Source organism: Hipposideros armiger, unplaced genomic scaffold (genome assembly GCF_001890085.2).
Source record: "Hipposideros armiger isolate ML-2016 unplaced genomic scaffold, ASM189008v1 scaffold_152, whole genome shotgun sequence".
Classification (NCBI taxonomy): domain Eukaryota; kingdom Metazoa; phylum Chordata; class Mammalia; order Chiroptera; family Hipposideridae; genus Hipposideros; species Hipposideros armiger.
In genome coordinates, this window is record NW_017731502.1 from 1,096,645 (window position 1) to 1,117,662 (window position 21,018).

The following is a 21,018-nucleotide window of genomic DNA, read 5'->3' on the forward strand; positions in this document are numbered from 1 at the left end:
AGGGCAGTGTCACTGGCCCTCATATGTGGGATCTGAACCGGGGCCCTCTGGCATCCCAAGCGAGTTCTTAACCATCGCGCCACTCGGCCGGCCCAAAAACATGATTTTTGATAGATGCATATATCCTGTTTTATGGCTTCTCAGTAATTTACTTAACTAATCCCCTAGGATTAGACATTTAGATTATGGCCAAATTATTGCTGTGGTTTAAAAGGAGAAACACTGAAGAACATCTTTATGACTGAAATGTTGTTTGCATTTCCAATCATTTCGATTAGAACAGGTTCTTAATAAGAAAAATTTTTTCTCTTATTATGTTTTTAATATTATATTTGTTACATATGGAAGAAATTATGTAGCATATATGCTAGTTTAATAATACAATGTATGTATCATGGACCCACCATCCAACCCAAGAACTAGAATGTCACCAATCATTGGCCTATTCCTATGTGAGTGTCCCCATCCCAACCCCCTGCCTCTCCCAGAGGAAACAACCATCCTGTGTTTATCATTTCCTTGCTTTTTTCCCCTACAGACTGTATTTTTAGAGCAGTTTTAGTTTCACAGCAAAACTGAGTATAAAGTACAGAGAATTCCCATGTGCCTTTTTCTCTCAAACATTTTTATCTTCTGTGCGTATGCTTACACCGCCTATTGTTTAGTTTTGCTTTGGTTTTAGCTCTTTTTAAATGGCATCACACAGTCTGCAACTTTCTGAGACTTGCTTCTTCCAGGCAACATTGTGTTTCTCAGGCGCATCAATGTGGGGGCTGCAGCTGGAGCTGTTGTCTTCTCATTGCTGTATAATACTCCCTGGCATGAAGACATCGCAGTCTGTTGATTCATTCTCCTGCTGGTGGACATGTGGGTTGTTTTCAGTGTTCAGCTCTTGCACTCAGTGTTTCTGGGAACATTCTTGGTCATGGAGCCATTTGCCTAGAAAAGGAACACAGGAAGGAGAACAGATCTGGGAGAGGGACGGAATCAGGAGTGGTGCATGCGCGAGCTTGAGCTGAGGTGTCTGCAGGCCACGAACTGATTTGATTTTAGAGCTGCAACAAACAACATCTTGGGGGGTTCCCTGAGCTAGAGTGCACCGTTTCTCAAGCCTAGCTGCCAAGGGTAGTGATCGTGGGCTTGTGAGCATGAGTAACACCCTCTGCTGTGCCCACCTTCAAGGAGGTAGAAGCAGGGTTTATGAAGGGAGCAGCTCCCCCACCTATCAGCCTCGGTGCCACTAGATCTGGGCATCTCTAAGTGCAGGTCGTGTGCCTCTAATGGCACTTAGGAGGATATTGGGTGGCATGCAATAATAGCCCGCCACCTGATGGGGAAACTAGTCTGTTTTCCGTTCTCCTGCAGCCTTTCAGGTTACATCAAGGCAAAAAGTTCTGTCCGGAACTAGTGTATCTTTAACTACAGCCTCGTCCCCCCTAAACACTGGCTAAATTCTGAGCAGAGAGCAAGATGACTCAGAGTTCAGGGCCTTAGTGGGGCAATCAGGTCCATTAAACGGAAGGACATCCCATTGCATTTCTTTGTTGCGGTCATGTTTTATGTGTGGTGAGTGGTACTGGTTTCCTCTGATGGTAGAGACAAAGTTTCTTCTTAAAATAACTGTGTTTAAGTTTAACCAAGCAAGTTATATAAGAAACATGAGCTCAATTAATGGACAGACACTAACCATCTTGACAGTCATATTTGATTAACCCAGGTTTGGGAATAACTGACCTCAATCAGCTATTCTCACACTTTCTGTCAAAGAACCCTTCACACTCTTAAAAATGATTGGGAGTCCCAAAGAGTTTTGCTTATGTGAATACTATCTCCCCATATTTACCATGTTAGAAATTAAAACTGAAATTTTAATATTTATTAATTCATTTAAAAAGAACAATAATGGGCCAGCCGAGTGGCGCATTGGTTAAGAGCTGGCTTGGGATGCCAGAGGGCCCCGGTTCAGATCCCACATATGAGGGCCAGTAATGCTGCCCTCTACAGCTAAGATGCTGAAAAACAGCTCAACCTGGAGCTGGGCTGCCGTGAGTCGCCAGTGACAGTGTAGGCTGCAGCCCCTACTGCAGTGGGTTGCCATGGGCTACCGTGTAGCCAGCAACCAGCATGAGCGGCCAGCAGCCGCTGTGAACGGCCGTCCAGAAGACGGCGACTGATCTGCCTCACCCGGGAAGAGCGCAATGATGGTGTCAACTTGGGCCAGTGAAGCAACGTCCTCCACAACTAGACTGAAGAACAAAAGGACAGCAACTTGTCTGTTCCCATCCCCCAATTCCCCAATAAAAATCTTTAAATAAATAAATAACAATAATAAACCCATTATGGTAGCATATACAACATATTTTATGAAAAATAACTATTTTCCATTAGTGAGATAAGTAATGTTTTATATTTTTACAAATCTCTTTAATGACTTAATTGAAGGCAGCTGGATTCTCATCTGCTTTTGCATTCAATCTGTTGCCATATGATGTTTTGGTTAATGTATATGAAGAAATTCCAGCCTCACAGAGATCTGTGATTGGAAAAGAGAGAAGTGGTTTAATAACCTTTTCAGATAATTGTAGATATTCTTCTTTGGTACTACACCCAAACTCAACAAGTGATTGTGTATTAGTTTGCTGGGGCTGCCATGACAAAACACCATAGACTGGGTGGCTTAAACCATAGAAACGTGTTTTTTCACAGTTCTGGAGGCTTGATGTCCAAGATCAAGGTGTTAGAAGGGTTGTTTTTTTTTCTGAGGTCTCTCCCCTTGGTTTGCACATGGCTGTCTTCTCACTGTGTCCTCACATGGTCTTTCCTCTGTCCACCCGCATCCCTACTATCTCTTTGTGTGTCCAAATTTCCTCTGCTTATGAGGACACCAGTCAGATTCCACTAGGGCCCCACCCTAACGACCTCATTTGACCTTAATCACCTCTTTAAAGGCCCTATCTCCAAATACAGTCACATTTTGAGGTATTAGGGTTTAGGACTACAACATGGGAATTTTAGAGGGACACAAATCAGCCCATAACAGATAGCATCTTAAAAATTGGTTCCAATGAAGAATCTGAAGCTATGTCAATGAATTTTTCCTAATGTACATTAAAATCCATTTTTCTCTTACACTTTGATGAATCTTTTACCCATATATGTTTTTGTGACATCATGCATTGTTCATGTAGAAAATATTGGCTCATTGAGTTATACAGATCTTTCAAATGTTTGCCCATTTTGTTATACAAGATTTTTTAAAAATTACTTTTGTTTTCTCACCACTGACCTCATCAGAAACGTTTCGCGTTGGGAAGCTGTCAATTTCACAATATCAGATACAAGTTTTCCAAAATTCTGATTTTCACTTTGAAAGCTCAAACTTTATCATTGGCAACAAATATTGTCAGTTGTTTTCCTTGAAGCAATAAGCTTACTTTGTTCATTTTTGAGAAAATATCTGCCAAATACACAAGTATGAATAACCATTATTTGTCAGTTGTTTTTTTATGTAAAAAAAAATGGCACTTCATGAAAACAGAGGCTAATTCAGCTTGCAACTCAAGCAATCGCACAAGAGCTTTTCTTCCAACACCCGTCATTCCTCAGTGTGCAGCAGGAAGTATCCATATATACTTCCAGTTTCATGTTCTCAAGTGTCAAGATTTAATAAAATTAATCATTTTTACTGCTTTTCCCAGGACATTCCCAAATGAAGCTACTTTTTTTTCCCCTTCAACTGTGTGGTGATGAAGAATATGATGACTACTAATACTATTTGGTGTCATTCCCTTGATTCGTGCTAGCACACCAGCAGGTTTACTCACCATTGCTTTTGCACCAGCAGTGCAAATATCAACCTAGTGAAAATGGTGAATAACATACTAGTGTTATTAGGAAAATAATTTTGACCTCTCAGACCCCTGCAAGGGTCTTGGGAACCTCAGGGGCACATGGATCACACTTTGAGAGCTGCTGACCTAGATAAAAATACAGAGGAGATTTGGGGCCAGGCAGTGTACAGCCTAGAAAATAACATTGGTGCCAAAGTCACAAGACCATGGTGTGATCCAGGCTCTGCCATTGTGTAACTAAGTGGCCTTGGACAAATCACTGCCCTCTGGAAGCCAGACACTTTACACAAAAAGAATGGTAGTTGCTTCCTGCCTCCCGAGCTCAGGAGGGGTAGAAATGAAGTCCAGACTTGAGAGCCTCTTATAAATGGTAATGCACAGCCCAGTGGGAGGAACCAGCAGCAGTGGGGAATGGGACAAAGTTATGAAATTCCACATCCTGGCTTAAGCCATTTATGATTAGAAACACCACTCAGATCCTTCTATTCCCCTGAAGGCCAAATAGGGAGCCAAGACTTTCATTCCCCACTGGATGGGTAACAAGTCCTCACCCCAATCCCCCATGGTATTAATGGAGACCATTATGGGAGTAGTAACAAGGTACTTCTACCCCTCCAAGCCAGGGCAGTATCAGTGGAGGCCTAATGGGGAGCTGGATTTCCTACCCATCCTTTTCCTCTACTGGAGTAATGTCAAAGTAAGTTAGCTAAAATAGAAGGCTTAAATAAGATCCAAAGGCTCATAACATAGTACTCCAAATGCTCAGGTTTCAATTAAAAATTACTTATACCAAGAATGAAGATCTCAAACTGAATAACAAAAAGACAATCAATAGATGCCAACATTGAGATGACAGAAATGTTGGAATTATCTGACAGAGGTTTAAAAGCAGCCATCATAAAAATGCTTCAAGGAACAGTTATGAACAGAATTGAAACAAATAAAAAATTAGAAAGTCTCGGCAAAGAAATAGAAGATATAGAGAAGAACCACATGGAAATTTTAGAACTGAAAAGTATGATAATTGAAATTTAAAAAAAAAAAGAAAGAAAAACTCAGTGATGTGCTTAACAGCAGGCTGGAGGAGACAAAGGAAAGAATCACTGACCTGGAAATAGGACAATAGAAATTATCTGATCTGAATAACAGATAGAAAACAGACTTTAAAAATGAACAGAGCCTCAAGGATTTGTGGGACTATAAAAAAGATCTAATATTAAAAGATTTAATATCATTAAACTTCTAGAAAGAGATGAAAAGAGAGCGGAGCTGGAAAAAGTACTTAAAGAAATAATGGCTGAAAACTTCCCAAATTTGGAAAAGAAAGCAACAACCATAAACCTACAGATTCATGAAGTTTAGAAAACTCCAAAGAGGATAAAGCTAAAGAAATCCAAACTAATGCACAAAATAATTAAACATCTGAAAACTGAAAACAAAATAAAAATCTTGAAAGCAATGAGATAAAATGGCAACTCAGCTATAGGGGCTAAATAATTTGAAGGATAGTGGATTTCTCATCAGAAACCAGAGGCCAGAAGGAAGTGGCACATCATTTTTTCAAATTCTGAAAGAGAATAACGGTCAAGTAAGAATCATATATCCAGCAAAAATATCCTTCAGGAATTAAAGGAAAATTAAGACAGTCTCAAATGAAGGAAAACTAAGAGAATTTGTTGCTAGAAAATCTACCCTAAAAGAATGCTAAAAGAAGTTTTAAAACAGAAAGGAAACCATTTTTAAGAAGGAATCTTCAAACATTTTTAAGAAGGAATGAGAAAAGAATCTGGTAAGCAAAAATATGGGTAAATGCAATAGATGTTCTTTCTCCACTTGAGCTTTCTAAATTATGTTTGACGGTTGAAGCAACAATTGTAATACTTTTATATGTGTTTGGATGTGTGTGTAGAAAGAATAAACAGAAAACAAAAAATAAAATTGTAGACTTAACATTTAACATATTACATTAAATCCCCAGACCAGGTAATTTCACTGGAAAATTTTACCAAATGTTTAAAAAATTAACACCAATTCTACACGATGTCTTTCAGTAAATGAAAGAGGAGGGGACACTTTCCCATTCAATTCATGAAGATAGCATTACCCTGATATCAAAATCAGACAGACACTATAAAAAGTAAAAACTACAGGCCAACATCCCTCATCAATACAGATGCAAAAATCTTTAATAAAACATTAGCAAATAGAATTCAACAGTGTATAAAAACAATTATGCCTCATGACCAAGTAGAATTTATTCCAGGAATGCAAGGTTGGCTTAACATTTAAAAATCAATTAATATAATCCACCATGTTAATGGGCTAAAGAATAAAATTCATATGAACATCAGTTAAGGAAAAGCATTTGATAGAATTCAACACCCATTTATGATATAATGCTCAGAAAAATAGGAATAGAGGGAAACTTCTTCATCTTAGTATAGAACATCTATAAAAAAACTACAGCTAACATATACTTAATGGTTATAAACTAAATGCTTTCCCCTAAAATCAGGAACAAAGCAAGATGTCAGCTTTCACCACTTATATTGAAATAGTGCTGGGAGTACTAGACAGTACAATAAGACAAGACAAAGCGTACAGATTGGAAAGAAAGAAATAAAAGTGACCCTATTTGCAGATAACTTCATTCTCTACATAAAAAAAATCCCAAAGAATCTACAAAAAAAAAGAGAAATACCTCCTAGAACTAGTAAGTGAGTTCAGGAAAGTCACAGGATACAAGATAAACATAGAAAAATCTATTGTATTTCTGTAAACTAGCAAAGAAAATGCAGATACCAAAATTAGAAGTACAATGCCACTTATAACCACTCAAAAAAATGAAATACATAGGTGTAAATTTAACAAAAACTGCAACATTTGTATGCTGAAAACTATAAAACACTAATGAAAGAAATAAAAGAATATCTAAACAAATGAAGTGACATACAATTGGAAGACTCAACATAGAGATTTCAAGTCTCTGCAATTTTTACAAAAATCTCAGCAAAATTTTTGTAAATATAGAAAATATTATTCTAAAATTTATATGGGAAAGACAAAGGATCTAGAATAGCTGAAACGTTTTGAAAAAGAAGAATAAATTGAAAAAAATCAGGCTGCCTGATTTCAAGATTCATTATATAGAAATCAAAACTGTGTGGTATTGACAGAGAGATGACATGTAGATCAATGCAATGGAATAGAGAATCCAGAAAGGGGCTAACACAAATAAGCCCAACCAATTTTTAACGAAAGTACAAAAGCAATTTAATGGGGGAAAGATGATAATTTTTTCAACCAATGGTGCTGAAGCAATTGGACATACATAAGTTAAAAAAACAAAAACAAAAACCTTCTACCTAAGGCTCACAACTTATATGAAAATTAACTCAAATGGACAAAGACTTAAATGTAAAATGTAAAACTATAAAACTTTTCGGATAAAATGTAAGAGGAAAATCTTCAGGATCTAGGGCTAGGCAAAAAGTTCTTAGACTTGACACCAAAACCACAATCCATAAAGGAAGAAAGTGATAAATTGGACGTCAACCAAAATTAAAAGCTTGTGCTCTGCAAAAGGCTCTGTTAAGAGGATGAAAAAAAAAACCTACAGACTGGGGGAATATATTTGCAAACCACAAAATCTGGCAAAGTACTGGTATCTGATATATAAATACATATATTTCTATTAAATTATATTAAATATATAAATATATGTATATATTTATTTATACTCTGAAAACTTAACAGTAAAAACAAAATCAAACAATCCAATTAGAAAATGGACAAAAGTCATGGAGAGACATTACTCCAAAGAGCATATACAGATGGCAAATAAGCACATGAAAAGATGTTGAACATCATTAGCCATTAGAGACATGCAAATTAAAACCACACTGAGATATTACCATCTATCACAATGGCTAAATAAAAAATAACACCAAATGCTGGCAAGGATGCTGAAAAACTGGATGACTCATATATTTCTCTTGGGAAAGTACATGGTACAGCCACTCTGGAAAACAGTTTGAAAGTTTCTTTTTAAAAAAAAAATGGTTAAACATGCAACTACCATGGGACTCAACAATTGATTGCACTCTTGGGCATTTATCTGAAATAAATGAACAATGTATGTTCACACAAAAGACTTATACACAAATATTTATAGCAGCTTTACTCATAATAGCCAAAAACTGGAAATAACCCAGATGTTCTTTAGTGGGTGAATGGTTAAAAAAACTGTGGTACATCCATAACATGGAATAGTATTCAATAATAAAAAGAAATAAACTATTGATACATACAACAACCTGATAAATCTCCAAAGAATTATACTGAGTGAGAAAAGCCAGTCCCAAAAGGTTACGTATAAGCGTAATTCTGTTTATAGGAAGAACATCATTGAAAGAACACTATTATAGATATGGAGAACAGATTTGTGATTGCCAGGGCTTAGGGATGAGGTGGGGAGGGAATGGGTGTGACTCTAAGGGGAGGCCCGAGAAAGCTTGTGGTGATAGAAAAATTCTGTATCTTGAAATGGTGGTTACATAAAACTACACACATGATTAAAATTGCATAGATCTACACACACTCGAGTGCTTATAAAAATAGGTATGATTATCTCTATCCTACAGATGGGGAAAGGAGGCTCAGAAAGGTGAAGCCCCTTGCCTAGGGCCTCTGTCTCTCCAGAGCACACACTCATGACCACTCTGCCACACTTCCCTTGCCCTCGCAGGCCACCCCAGCCAGCAGAGGACAGAGAGACCCCATCTTGACACCCCTGCCAGCCTGTGGACTTGCTCCCCTAAGACAGGGCCTTGGAGGGGTAAAGCCCACCTGGCAAGCTTTGATGGGGGAAGGCAGGGGCTGTGTCCCTATGTGACTGGGTCAGCTCCTAGGAGGTAGGTGGGGAGAAGGGACATCCCTGCTTCTCTTCTGTCTCCATCCCCATCCAACTCTGGCCCCAGCCCCATGCCAGCACACAGGGGACACTCCACATCACTCTGCCCTTCCTGACCTGTGTCTGCATCGAGTCACCCACTCCTAATCAATGCCGTCTACCCTTTTCCAGAGCTGAACTTCATCACCCAGTCCCCGGAGCCAGCAAGACATGGGCTCCATTTTCCAAACCCTGACGCCTTCCATTTAACCAGAACACGTGGAGGGGTGAGTTGGAGATGGGTTTTATTGGGGCTGGGGGTGAGGTAGATCTGGGAAGAGAGCACTGTTGGGGGGGTCGCTAATGGATGAGCAGGAAAGTGGGACTTGACAGCAGCTACCTTTCCTCTGCCACCCTGGCAGGGACACATGAATTATTTATGCACCATTATACTGGTTTGGGAAATTCCTACACATCCCTTTTGCGTTTGCTTAGGGAGTATGGCACAGAACGCAAAGGAGGACAGCATCAAGTTACACAGTGAGCTGAGTGAGTCTCAGTTCTCTCATCTGTAAAATGGGGACAGCACAGCATCTCCTTGTGAAGGTGAAGCAGAGATGATCCGTGTACAGTGCTTAGCAGAGTAGCTGGAACATAATGGGTGCTCAATAAATGCTTGTTGAATGAATAGATATGCTAGGTGCCTAATGCATGTTAATTAAATGGGGCACCCCTCTTTCTGGGGTCAAAATGCTACTCAGCCTTCCACAGCTGGCCCACCTGGCAGCTCTGCGAGCTTTCCGTGTCTCCCAGCTGGGCTTAGGCGCATCTTCCTCTGTGTTCCTGAAGCCCTTTCTTTGGGCCTCTGTTATTGCCTTGCTCAGTCTGCCTTGCGTTATATATCTATGAACCTCTGTGCCCCCATTCCCACCCCTGTGGGGGACCAGAGCTCAACTGCTCATTTTTCAACATCAGACCCAACTTACCTTCCACAAAAACATTCTCTGAGCCACAGCTCAGTCATCATCTCATCTGACCTCCCCAGGAGGCGTTCGTTGTTAGCCCTTTCCCAGATGAGCAGCCTGAGACCCAGAGAATGGTCACTCCCCAGCCAGGAGATGGGAGAGCCAGGACACACCTCCATGGTTTTGAGCTGGCTTACTACCCTGCCAGGGCCGGGAAGATGAGTAACTCCGGATGGAATCGGGGCGGGAGCAGACGGGCAGCTGGCCATGCGCCTCTGTCCCCCGCTCAGAGATCACCCAGACCTCTTGCTTCACTGAACTTTTATCTCCCAAGCACTTTGGGACTAACCAGATTGTTTCCAAACACATTACATAATTGCTCACATATTTATTTAATGCTAGCTCTTGAATATTAAACAATCGATAATATGGAACAGAAACATGGGCGTTTAAACCCAGCAACTTCTGACAGGCGTGGGTAGGGAAGGAGGTTGAGGAAAGCCACCTATGAGCCATCCGCCAGAGGAGGCGGTGACATCGCCCCTCGCCTCCTCCCGAGGTGGGCGAAAGTCTTCCCAGGCCCTCAGCTGGAAACCCCAGAGTAGAATTTTCACTGTGGGGTTCATCCTCTTTAATTATATAATAACAAAGACGCATTATCTCTTCCCTAAAGGATGCTTGGAGCCAGGGTTTATTTGTTACGAGTGTTTATTGAGCATCCTCTATGTGCGGTTCCTGTTATGGTTTTATTCACCCCCGGTGTACCCTCAGAATGAAAGGAGGGATGTCCCCATGGTGCTGACACTCCAGCAGACAGGTGACCAAATAAAGGCGATGGCTTCAGGGCATGACAAGCACTGCAAAGCAAACAAAGTGGGTGGCAGAGTGGGGAGTGGTGGTGGGGTCGCTGAGAGGTCTCCCCGACAGAAGCAGCCAGCCATGCAGAGGTCCGGGGTGTGGGAGAGCGTTCCTGGTGCATGGCAGGTCTCCAGAAGCAAGGGGTGCAGTGGGGTGGAGGAAGAGCAAGGGGGACAGGGGCCTGGAGAGTGCTGAGCAAGGGCCCCACCCAGGTGATGAGGGCGGAGGAGTGCCCGCCCCGGGCTGATCAGGCGGCCTAGAAGGACCCCATGCAGAGTTTGAATTGTAATCTATATGCAGTGGGCAAAGCTACTGGAGGGTCCTAGTGATTTGTGGAATGTTTGGAACACAACCCTCTCAGCTGGGAGAGGACCAGGGGTGACGACGACGACGGGCGTATGGTTCCATACGCCAGGAAAAGCTGGGTCAAAGTTCTGGGTCTGGAATCCTGGGAGGTGGTCAGGGAGCGTGTAGGGAAGGCCCAGGAGGGGCTGCCCAGTCCCCACACGCTAGTACATCAGTCCAAGGTGATCATGAGTTTCTCCAGGGCATCTGTGAAGGGCCTGACCTGACCCGGGAATCATAGTAACACCAATGATATCAACGATATTAACAGCACCTAGGCTTCATTAAGCACATACCAGGAGCCAGGATGTGCCCCATATCCTCACCACCAGCTGTGACATATGTAGTTTTATTGTCCCCATTTCACAGAAGAGAAAACCAAGGCACAGAGCGGTTGAGTAAAATGCCCAGGGTAGCTCAGCAAGTAAGTAGCAAAGCTAGTCCATCTTGACTCCACACATATGGGCCTCGATCCACGTTGGCTGAATAAATTAATAACAACAATAGCAGTAATGGTAGCAGTCACTTAATACGGTGCTGGATATGTGGCAGACCCTATTCAGAGTGCTTTTAAAAATGTTAATCCTCTATGAGGTAGGCACAACTACTATCCCCATATTACAAAAGCAGAAACTGAAGCACAGAGTGTTATCTCACTTACCCGAGGTGGAATTCAAACCCAGCAGGTCTGGCTCCAGAGTTCAGTTTTTAGCAAAATGCAGTGGAAGTGGAGGAAAGGAAAGCGAGACCTGTATTTCCAAGCCTGGAGTCCTGGCCACTTTCTAACAGGCCCTCAGCAGCACCCCTTCTGGGCTGGCCCTGGGGATGTGGGTGGGCATGTGAATTGGGGCAGGCCCTCCAGGAGCCATGGGAGACTGTGACTGGCTGGACTGGCCTCCCCAGAGCCTCCTGGCTCCCCAGTGGCCAAAGCAGAGGGGCATCCTGGAGACTGACCCGCCTGCAGCCGCAGAAATGAGCCGTCACAACCTAAGTAGAGAATTGTCACCTCCTCAGCCAGGGAATGGGGAAATCCCTTCAGAGCATCCAGAGAGAAAATGAACTAAGAGAGGCTAAATGGAGTCCGAGAACATTTATGGGAAATGGTTTACTCCAAGTCTGTGCCACAGCAACACCCAAAACATCCTCAGTGGAAATCCCTTTTAAGTCAAAATTACAGGCATCTTTCCTTATAAATAAATTCGATTGGCAGAATTTCCATGTTGGAGCAATGTATTACGCTGGCATAACTAACACCAGTTTGCAAAACAACTCATACCCCCTCTGATGGAGACAGTAACCCCCATCCGAGGGGCAGTGCTGGCAGCCCGGGCGGACAATGCAAGTGAAAGCGCTCTGTGAAAGGTAAAAGCTTGTGCCTTCTAATCGAAAACTTTAGAAGTCTTTGAGGCTTCTTAAATGCCTTATCCTTTTAGGGAGGTGGAACACTTCCTTCTTTCCTGTTCCCTCAGTGAGAGAATAGAGAAAACCCATAGAGAATAGAGAAAGCTCTCCCCCTGGCCAGAGTCCAAAATACAAGGGATGGAGCAAATAGGTTGGATCAATGCACCCCAAACCTCCGTTACCAACCTGTTAATTCCAGGAAGCTCTTCTGTGCAGGTTCGGTCTGGGGAGGGAGTGGGCACAGTGCTGACAGCCTGGCCGCACTGCCCACAAGTCCTGGCTGTGCAGGCCTCAGCAGTTGTTTAAATGCTCTCCCACCTCAGTCTGACATTCTTTAAACTGGGAGTAAGAAGCCATTCCTTTTGAAGACTTTGGCAGGACTGAGCGGGAGAGAAAATCTGATGTGTCCAGCATGGGGCCTGGGTCTCTGTTCTCCTGTAGCACCAGGGGGAACAATTGCCTCAAATTTTGAAGCCCAGACCCCTTTCCTCTGGGACCACGTCAGTCTCTCAGCTGCACAAGCACTGGGAATAGGCAGTTTGCCATCCGTATTATTTGCTAGGGCTGCCATAACAAAGCACCGCACACCGGGTGGCTGAAAGTAACAGCCGTGTTGTCCCACAGCTCTGGAAGCTGGACGTCCGCCATCGAGGTGTCAGCAGGGTTGGTTCCTTCTGAGCACCCTGAGGGAGAATCCTCCCCAGGCCTCTCCCCCGGCTCCTGGTGGTGTGGTGGCGATCTTTGGCATGCTTTGGCTTTTGAATGCATTACCCTGTTCCCCCTTTCACATCATCTTCCCTCTGTGCACCTCTGTCTCTGTGCCCAAATGCCCCCCTTTTATAAAGACACCAGTTCTGTTGGATCAGAGCCCACCCTAATGTCCTCATCTGAACTTGCTTGCCTCTGTGAAGACCCTGTTTCCAAATAAGGTCACATTTACAGGTCCTGGGGGGTTTCCACATTCCTTTGAGAGAGGAAAGGGTACAATTTAACCCATAACACTATCATAACTGTTTGAAGCTGATTCTGAATGGGCAGCCAGTTTATTCATGACATTTCTCAAATAGACTTAAAGAACATTGTGCATTATTTTCCAAAAAAGCAACATGCGTCTTGAAATCACGGGCTCCTTAGCTTCCAGAAGATTCCTCATTGACAAACTCCGGTCTGGGTCTCTGGCCGTTATCTTACCTGAAGAATGAGTGGGTTTGAGCCCACACTGTTTGTCAGCCTAACTGCTGGACTCTGAGAACCAGGATTCCAGGGTCTTAGCTTTTGAGGCGGTCACAGGGGAAGGACACGCAGGCGTGCAGCTAGCGGTTAGTGGGCAGGTGGTGGCTGGGGTCACCAGGGCCTTTTTCCCAGCAATGACCTTCAAAAGTGAGGAAAAAAGTCTTCCTTCCTAGGCTGCTTCCTGTCTATCACCTTGAAGGGGGAAATGTGCTTCCTGAGAGCTCCGAGTGCCATGGGAGAACCCTAGTTGCTCTTCGTGAGGTCAGATAACTGATGGGTCACTCAGCTTTCATTCTGGGATGAGACCTGCTCCTGAGCTTCTGCCTACACAGAAGTGCAGAGGAACCCCAAGCCCATCGCCCCCTGGCATCCTCAGCTTGGCCAGAAGAGATGAAGAGTCTGTGGTAGACGCCCCCCCCGCCCCCGCTTTCTTGCCCAGATCCTCATTCTTAATATGAGGTTTCCACATTGTTTGAACTGAGAGCCAACAATCTATATTTCCGATGCCACTGTGACTACTGAGAACAATGCACTGTGAACTGGTCCAAATGCACCAACCAAGGCACAAGCACACCCAGGTGCTAGGTTCGAATCGCGGCGCTGCCAGTCTGAGCTCTGTGATCATAGGTGAATCTTGCCACTTTTTCAATCTCAGCTTCCCCATTTGCAAAGTAGGGACGGCTCTTACCTCACAGATGAGGAAGTCTATTAAGGACCTCGTGTAATACTGGCCACCAGCAGGCACTCTTCCTCTTCTCTCTTTGGCTTCAGTTTCCTCCCCTGTAAATAAGGGCTTTGGACCAGGTGAGTTCTGGCCAGCTCTGCAGGGCTTCTGGGAGTGGCCTCCAGGAAGTCCAGCATCTGGTGGGGCAGAGGAAACCTCCCACACCCACAGGTCTGCTCTGCCAAGAGCTATTGTGTGACCTGGAACAACTGCTGCCTGCTCTGCACAGGCCTGGTGGCTCAGGGTGACCGTGGTGAGGGACTCCAGCCTCTGGGACTGGCATGGGGTTACTGAGATAACCAATACCAAAAGGTCTGGTAGGCATTTGCTCAAAACTCTTTGCCCCATTTGAGTCCAGTGGGGTCAAAGGTTACTGGGTTCCCAGGTGTCACTGAGCTCCCTCAGGCCTCTCTCTCAGCCTTGGCCTGCCTGGGGTTTAGGGCTCCCCTCCCCCAGGGTCAGTGGGAGAACTAAGAAGGGACCTGCCTTCCCTTCACTAGGCCGAGAATAATAAAACTTGTAGGATCTTATTGTTAGAAGGAATTAAATAACTCCTCAAAAACCACACCCACTGCTATCCGCAGTCCTTGACTGGTAACTTCTATTTCTTCCTGGTTACCTCTAGGGATGGATACCTCACTACCTGTTGTGTGATAAAGCGTACAGATGGCACATAGTTCATGCACTTCATGCTCAGGTGTTTCATGCATAAATAATCTGGCACCCCTCACTCAGGGCATTTTGACTCTTACTTAAGGCACGGTTTTGACCACATGAGTTATCTGATTTCTTAAGCTAGAGAATAGAAGACCCTGCTCAGGTTTCACCTCCCGTGGAGACATCCCCTAGATAACTTTCACCCCCATGAAAATTAATCACTTTATCTAACTCTCTGTCCTGCAGCTCTTCAGATATGCCTCAGTTGTGGAATGTATCATATCGTGTTTTATTTGGTTGTTTAGTTACATCTCTTCCACTAAATTCCAAACTCCCTAGGAGGGGTAGAGTAGAGGAAAGAACTTGCTTGGGGCTTCGACTCAAATAGGTCTGACTTTCATCCCCTATTTTCTCCTAGCTGTGTGACCCTGAGGAAGTGATCTAACCTCTCTGAGCACATGGTTCAACATCAGTGTCTTCATGATCCTCTCTCCCTCCCTGAGCCAAGAGTCCAAGTCTTGCTTAGCTCCATATCCCTAGTGCCTGACACACAGTAGGTGTTCAGCACTTGTTGAGTAAAGGACGTCAAGGAGGCCACTGGGTGGGGTAAATTATGAAGTCACAGGGAAGGGAGTTTGCTACTGGAAGCAAACACACTTGCAGAGTGGAAGCCAAGAGCAGAGACAAAACAGTCAGGAAAATAAGATGCCCAGGCTTAAAATGTGCAGTGGTCCAGGGCCACTTAGTAAAGGGATGGCAGAGGTAAACACGCTTGGGAGAGCCTCACATACCCACCCAGCAGTCACTCCATAGGAACTGCCAGCACTGTGGTCCCTGCACTGGCCCTGTTCAACAGGGATGTATTCATTTAGTACCTGTGTGAATGAAACTATTTTTTCAAAAGTAAAGGAGTCTAGGAAATGAAGGAAGTCACTAAGTTGACTAATATGTTTGCAGCATAGATATTCAACTATTTGTCAAATAAGAGCTGTTGTGCTTAGCAAAAAATATTAATTCACTTAAAAATGAAAAAAAAAAGTAGCCAGTGGCAAGTTCCTCACACCTGAAATGTTTAAAATAAAACAAACAGCACGAAAAGGGTAAGATACAGAAATTGGAAAACAACTCTTGTGGAAATGCTCCTCCTCCAGTGATGTTAGAGAAAGGACATGAGCTCTGCTTCACGAGAAACAAGAAATATTTTCTTCCTGTTCTCTGTAAATCCAGAGAAGGGGATTGGGTGTGTTATGAGGGAACAAGCAAGGAGTGTCATGGGGCCAAGAGCAAGGGTGGATGGGAGACTCAGTCATCCTTTATTCCCTGTAGTCCAGGGAGGCTTCCTGGAGGAGGTGAGATTGGGCTGTTTGGCCCAGGCCCTCCCCCACCTCTCCTGGGCTGGCCTCTCCCCACTGTTCACACTCACATGGCCTGTTTCCCTGGAAGCCTCCGTTCTCAGGTCCAGCCAGATGCACACATGGCAGCCACCCTTTCCTCATAGTCCCAGGGCCACTCTATACCAGCCAGTCGTACAGTGAGTCCTCAGAACAAAAGCACTTCCAGGTAACCAGGACTGGAGCCAGGGCACTGCTGATAGGATCAGAAACGTCAAGTGAACAGTGGCCCAGGAGGAAGCCAGGGACAGAGAAATGCCCGCTACCCACACTGCTTTTGGCAGAGGTCACTGTTTCACCAAACACACAGGCCTGTGGAGGCCAGCCCACGCACCCTGGTGGCCAGCCATGCTCCCCCGCCCCTCTGCACCCCAGGCTCCCTCCTTGCTGATCTCAAGGCCAGAAAGGGAAGCAGCCCTACTGGCAGCCGGACTGGTTACCGTGTCCATCGTGCAGGGTGTAACTGCAGGCTGCAGTCTTCTGCACTAGCTGTTAGTGCTGAAGCCGAGAGGTCAGAATAGGGGTTCGTGTCTGTGGCCTGGAACCCAGCGGGGACTCCATGGGATTCTCCACCATCTTCAGCTCAGGTAGGGGAGGGTTTGCCAGGCACTGCTCAGGGCCCTGGACTGTCTGGGCCCCTTAGGGGCCTGGGTCTCCAGGGAAGGGCGTTGCTGAGATGAAAACTGCTTAATGTAAGGGGAGGGACCTACAGGCCTTTCAGTCCTGGGCTGGGAGGGAGGCTGGAGACTAAGGCCTGGTCCACATGAGCTCTTTGGAATTGAAAAGGAGTCCCGCTGTGGGGACAGTCTCTGGCACCCTACCAGAGGGCTGTTGTAAGCCGGTAAGAGCATGAGCTCTGGAGCCAGACTGCCCAGATTCAAATCCTGGTGCTTGTGCGCAACGTGGTATGTTTACTTCGGTCTGTCTGTGCCTCAGTTTCCCACTCTGGAAAATGGAGGTGGTGATAACAGTACCTATTTCATTTGGCTGTTTGAGAATCAAATGAGATGATAGATGCAGCCTCTTAGCATAGGTAGCTCTGAGTGCTCTGTAGCCCTGAGCGTCGTCACTGCTCCCTGTTACTCCCTGAATGTGGGACTCGCCTTCAGAGGCCACAGGTCAGCCCTGGAAGGAAAGTTAAGAGACCCTTTAGGCTACCTGCCCATTTTGTAGGTAAAACTACAAAGGAGACAACCTAGGCTATGGCCTCAGACTCCTAGTGAGACAGACCAGGGTTCAAACCCCGTGCCTGCAAACTTTCCAGCTGGGAAGCCTCAGACAAGTCCTTGACCCTCTGACCTCCAGTTTTTTCATGTGTGAAGTGGAGATAATTATGGGACCTACTTTATAGGGTACTTGTAAGGATGAAATTATGCTGCACACATAAAGGGCTTATCTTGTACGTCATACTTAAATTGGGAGCCACTGTCAGCACCACCACTATTATCATTACCATCATCACTGTTACTATTTATTGGTGTTGTTATTGCTATCATTATAATTAATATCAGGAAAGGGAGACTCAGAGAGGGTAAGGGACTTGCCAGTGGTTACATAGCCTGTCAGAGGGCAGAACAGATCCCAGCCTGGCCTCCTAACCTCTGTCCCTATTCTTTCTGCTCCCCTCGCCATCTCATTGGCCCTTATTGTTGGTCTTTGTTGCCTCTCAGCACATCCCACCTAGAGCTTGGTTTCCCCTTGCAAGAAGCCCCCGTAAAGCATCTGAGACCCCCGAAAGCACTAACCACATTGCTTCAGGGCACAGGACTGGGGGCATCACAGAGGGAAAGCTGGTATCCCCCCAAGAGGCTGGGCCAGCAGAGAATAGGGTGAGAGGTCCCTCTTCCATGATTTCCACAGCCCCCTTCCAAAAGCCTCCAGCATCCCCGCCGTCCCCAGGGATCCTTGGCCAGGGGGAGTCCCTTGGGGAGACAGGATACAGCCTTTGAGAGCAGATGTCTGAAATTGCAGAACTCTTTGCACCCCAAGAGGCTCCTTAAGAAGGAAAGAATTGGGACTCCAACTTCCACCAGAGTTTCCTTGGACACTGGGGCCAGGCCTGGGGTTCATCTTCAGGGGTCTGCTGTTTCTGTTAGCAGATGTGGGCCATCTCTACAGGCTTGACTCTGTCGTCTCCACTTTCCGGCCATCAGAGTTTGGCCTTCCCTGGCAGGGAGGGACAGAGACACAAGAGGAGTTAGAGAATGGGGGGATGGAGCTCACTTTAAGGAGAAAGAAGAGTGTATACCTGTTTTAATAATATAAATATATGAGCAATAATAATAATTGTTCTTATTTATAGAACACTTACTATGTACCAGGCGCTGTACAAAGCACTTACATATGTTATCTCAGTTAATCTTCACTACAGCTTTATCAGGTGGAAAATGGCATACCCATTTTACAGATGAGCAAACTAGAAGTGGCGTTATTTGTCATATAAGCCATGTATGGTTACAACAGATGCCAAGCAGATGATACCAAAGAATGATAGCCTTGGAGTGGAATATAATAGGGATTGTGGCAAATTGGAGAGAGACATTCAATTGTTTGGTTGTGTGTTTTTTTATTGAGTCATGATATGCATACATTAAAGAAGGTAAAGTGCACTAATCTTAAATGTACCACTTAATGATTTTTATATATGCGACCACCACCCAGATGAAAATATAGAATATTTCTAGTATCCCAAAACATTCCTTCTGAGCATTGAAAAAAATTTTTTTATCCTGCCAAACTATCACAGTCAAGAGGAGCCTGAGGAGACATGACGACTAAATATAATGTGGTACCTGGAACAGAAAAGAGGGCTTTAGGTAAAAACTAAGGAAATCTGAATCAAGTATGGGCTTTAGTTGATATTAACATATCAATATTGATTCGTTCATTGTGAAAACTATACTGTGCTAATGCAAGCTATTACTAACAGGAGAAACCAGGTGTGGGGTAGATGGGAACTCTGTACTTGTCTTAGCAATTTTTTTGTAAATCTAAAACTCCTAAAACAAAAAGGTTTTGTTTTTGTTTTTTAAAAACAAAGCATTCTACAAATACTCAAGTGAAATATGTCCTTGGGCTGAACCTGGCCTTTGAACCCTCAGTGGTCAAATGCCCTCATTTAACAGGTGGGAAAACTGAGGCCCAGAAAGAGGAAGCCCCTTGTGCAGGACCCCACAGGAGGTCAGTGGCAGAGGCAGGACTAAAATGCTGGTCAGCGCCCCAGCTGTAACGAGTGGGGTCTGGGCTGTGGATAGGGGGCTGCCAAGGTCTCCATGATTCTCTAAGTGCCTTGCTGAGGACTTGTCCTGCAGGATGCTGCCAGAGGCCACCCAACTTCCCTCTGCTGCTTCCTTCTGAGCTCTCCAAAGCTGCCAGTTGAAAACCAGTTCTCCCACTGTCCTCAGCCGTAGAGGGAGTGGTCATGGGCAGTTCCTATTCTGGGAGCAGGATGTTGCCTTCCTGCCCCAGCCAGCCTCAGTGCACCTCACAGGTGCCCCCCATGTCCAGCACAGGGTCTGAGGTGAGTGTTGCATGGATGGGTGGGTGAAGAAATGAAGGAGGGAAGGAATGAATGGCACAGGTGGGTGGTTGAGGGAGATAAAGCATGCCAGATGGCTGCATCAAACCCTGGCCCCAAATTACCTTAGACAAGTCACTTAATTTCCCTGTGCCTCAATTTCCTCATCTTAAAATGAGAATAATAGTAGTACCTGTGCCTTATTGGATTGTTGACAGGATTAAGGAGTTAATTAACATGAGGTAGGGGAGTAATAATTTAGGAGAGGATGGAAAGAGAAATGGGGGAGGGGTGATATTTAGTTTTCATATTGGAACACATAAACTTAGACAAAGCTCCAAGTCTGGCCACTCCCAGAAAAGGGGATGGGTAACATTAAACAGTGGTCAGAACACAGATTCGGGGGCCAGGTTGCCAGGGTTCAAGTCCCAAGGACACCACTTACTACCCATGTGGCCTTGGGCCAGTTAAACTCTCTGTGCTTCAGTATCCTCATCTGTAAAGTGGGTGTGATAACAGTGGTATTCACCTCATGAGGTTGTAAAGAGAATTAAGTAGTGGCTGGCATGTGATCAGCGCTTAGGACTATACCTGATACACTTAAAACAATACTTGGCACATAACGAGTTAAGTAAATGGGAAAGGTTTATGCCAGAAGCCCGCTCTCTTCCCTGAGGGGCCCTGACTGTAAACTCACTCACCTCCTGAATCTAGGTGAGGACCACCCTTAATGAAGTCAGACGAGGAGAAGGCTGAGCTAGTGACCAGCTGCCCATCTCTATGGCCTCACCCACCTCCTGCTAACCCCAGAGTGGGCTGCACTTCCAATATCTTAAGAGGAGCCAGAAATCTAGATTCCTATGCACAATTCCCAATTTTTAAACATTGGCACTCAGTTCAATTTTATTTTAAGCTCTGAGCAAAACAAACAAATTTATTTTAATCTGGCTATTCTCCCAAATGCTGGTTTGCAGCTTCTCCCCCAATCTAGCCCTGCTTTCTTTTATTTTTCGCCTGCATTTTAGAGCAAAGGAAACTGAGGCCCTGACATAAATGCTTGGACCCGTTGTGTCTGACCACTTAGCGGAGCCAAAAGCAGTCTCCTAGTTCCCCAATCCTGGCAGCAAGTAATGTGGGGTCCCCAGATACTCAACCAGACTTTGGATCAGGTAAGGGAGGGGAACT

The 21,018-nt window shown here is 44.7% G+C and overlaps 1 protein-coding gene across 4 annotated transcripts in view; it reads left to right on the plus strand.

Annotated features, from left to right (window-relative positions):
* ATP2B2 (ATPase plasma membrane Ca2+ transporting 2) overlaps window positions 1-21,018 on the plus strand; it is a 300,569-nt gene that overhangs the window by 81,349 nt on the left and 198,202 nt on the right. For 2 of the 4 annotated variants that reach the window (XM_019651083.1, XM_019651090.1), the window contains exon 2: window positions 8,935-9,029. The exons of 1 other annotated variant lie outside the window; for it this stretch is intronic. The gene's annotated coding sequence lies outside the window, so the exon portion shown is untranslated. Of the gene's footprint in view, window positions 1-8,934; window positions 9,030-16,765; window positions 16,904-21,018 lie in introns of those variants that run through there. One more of the 4 variants, XM_019651085.1, reaches the window with a different exon arrangement.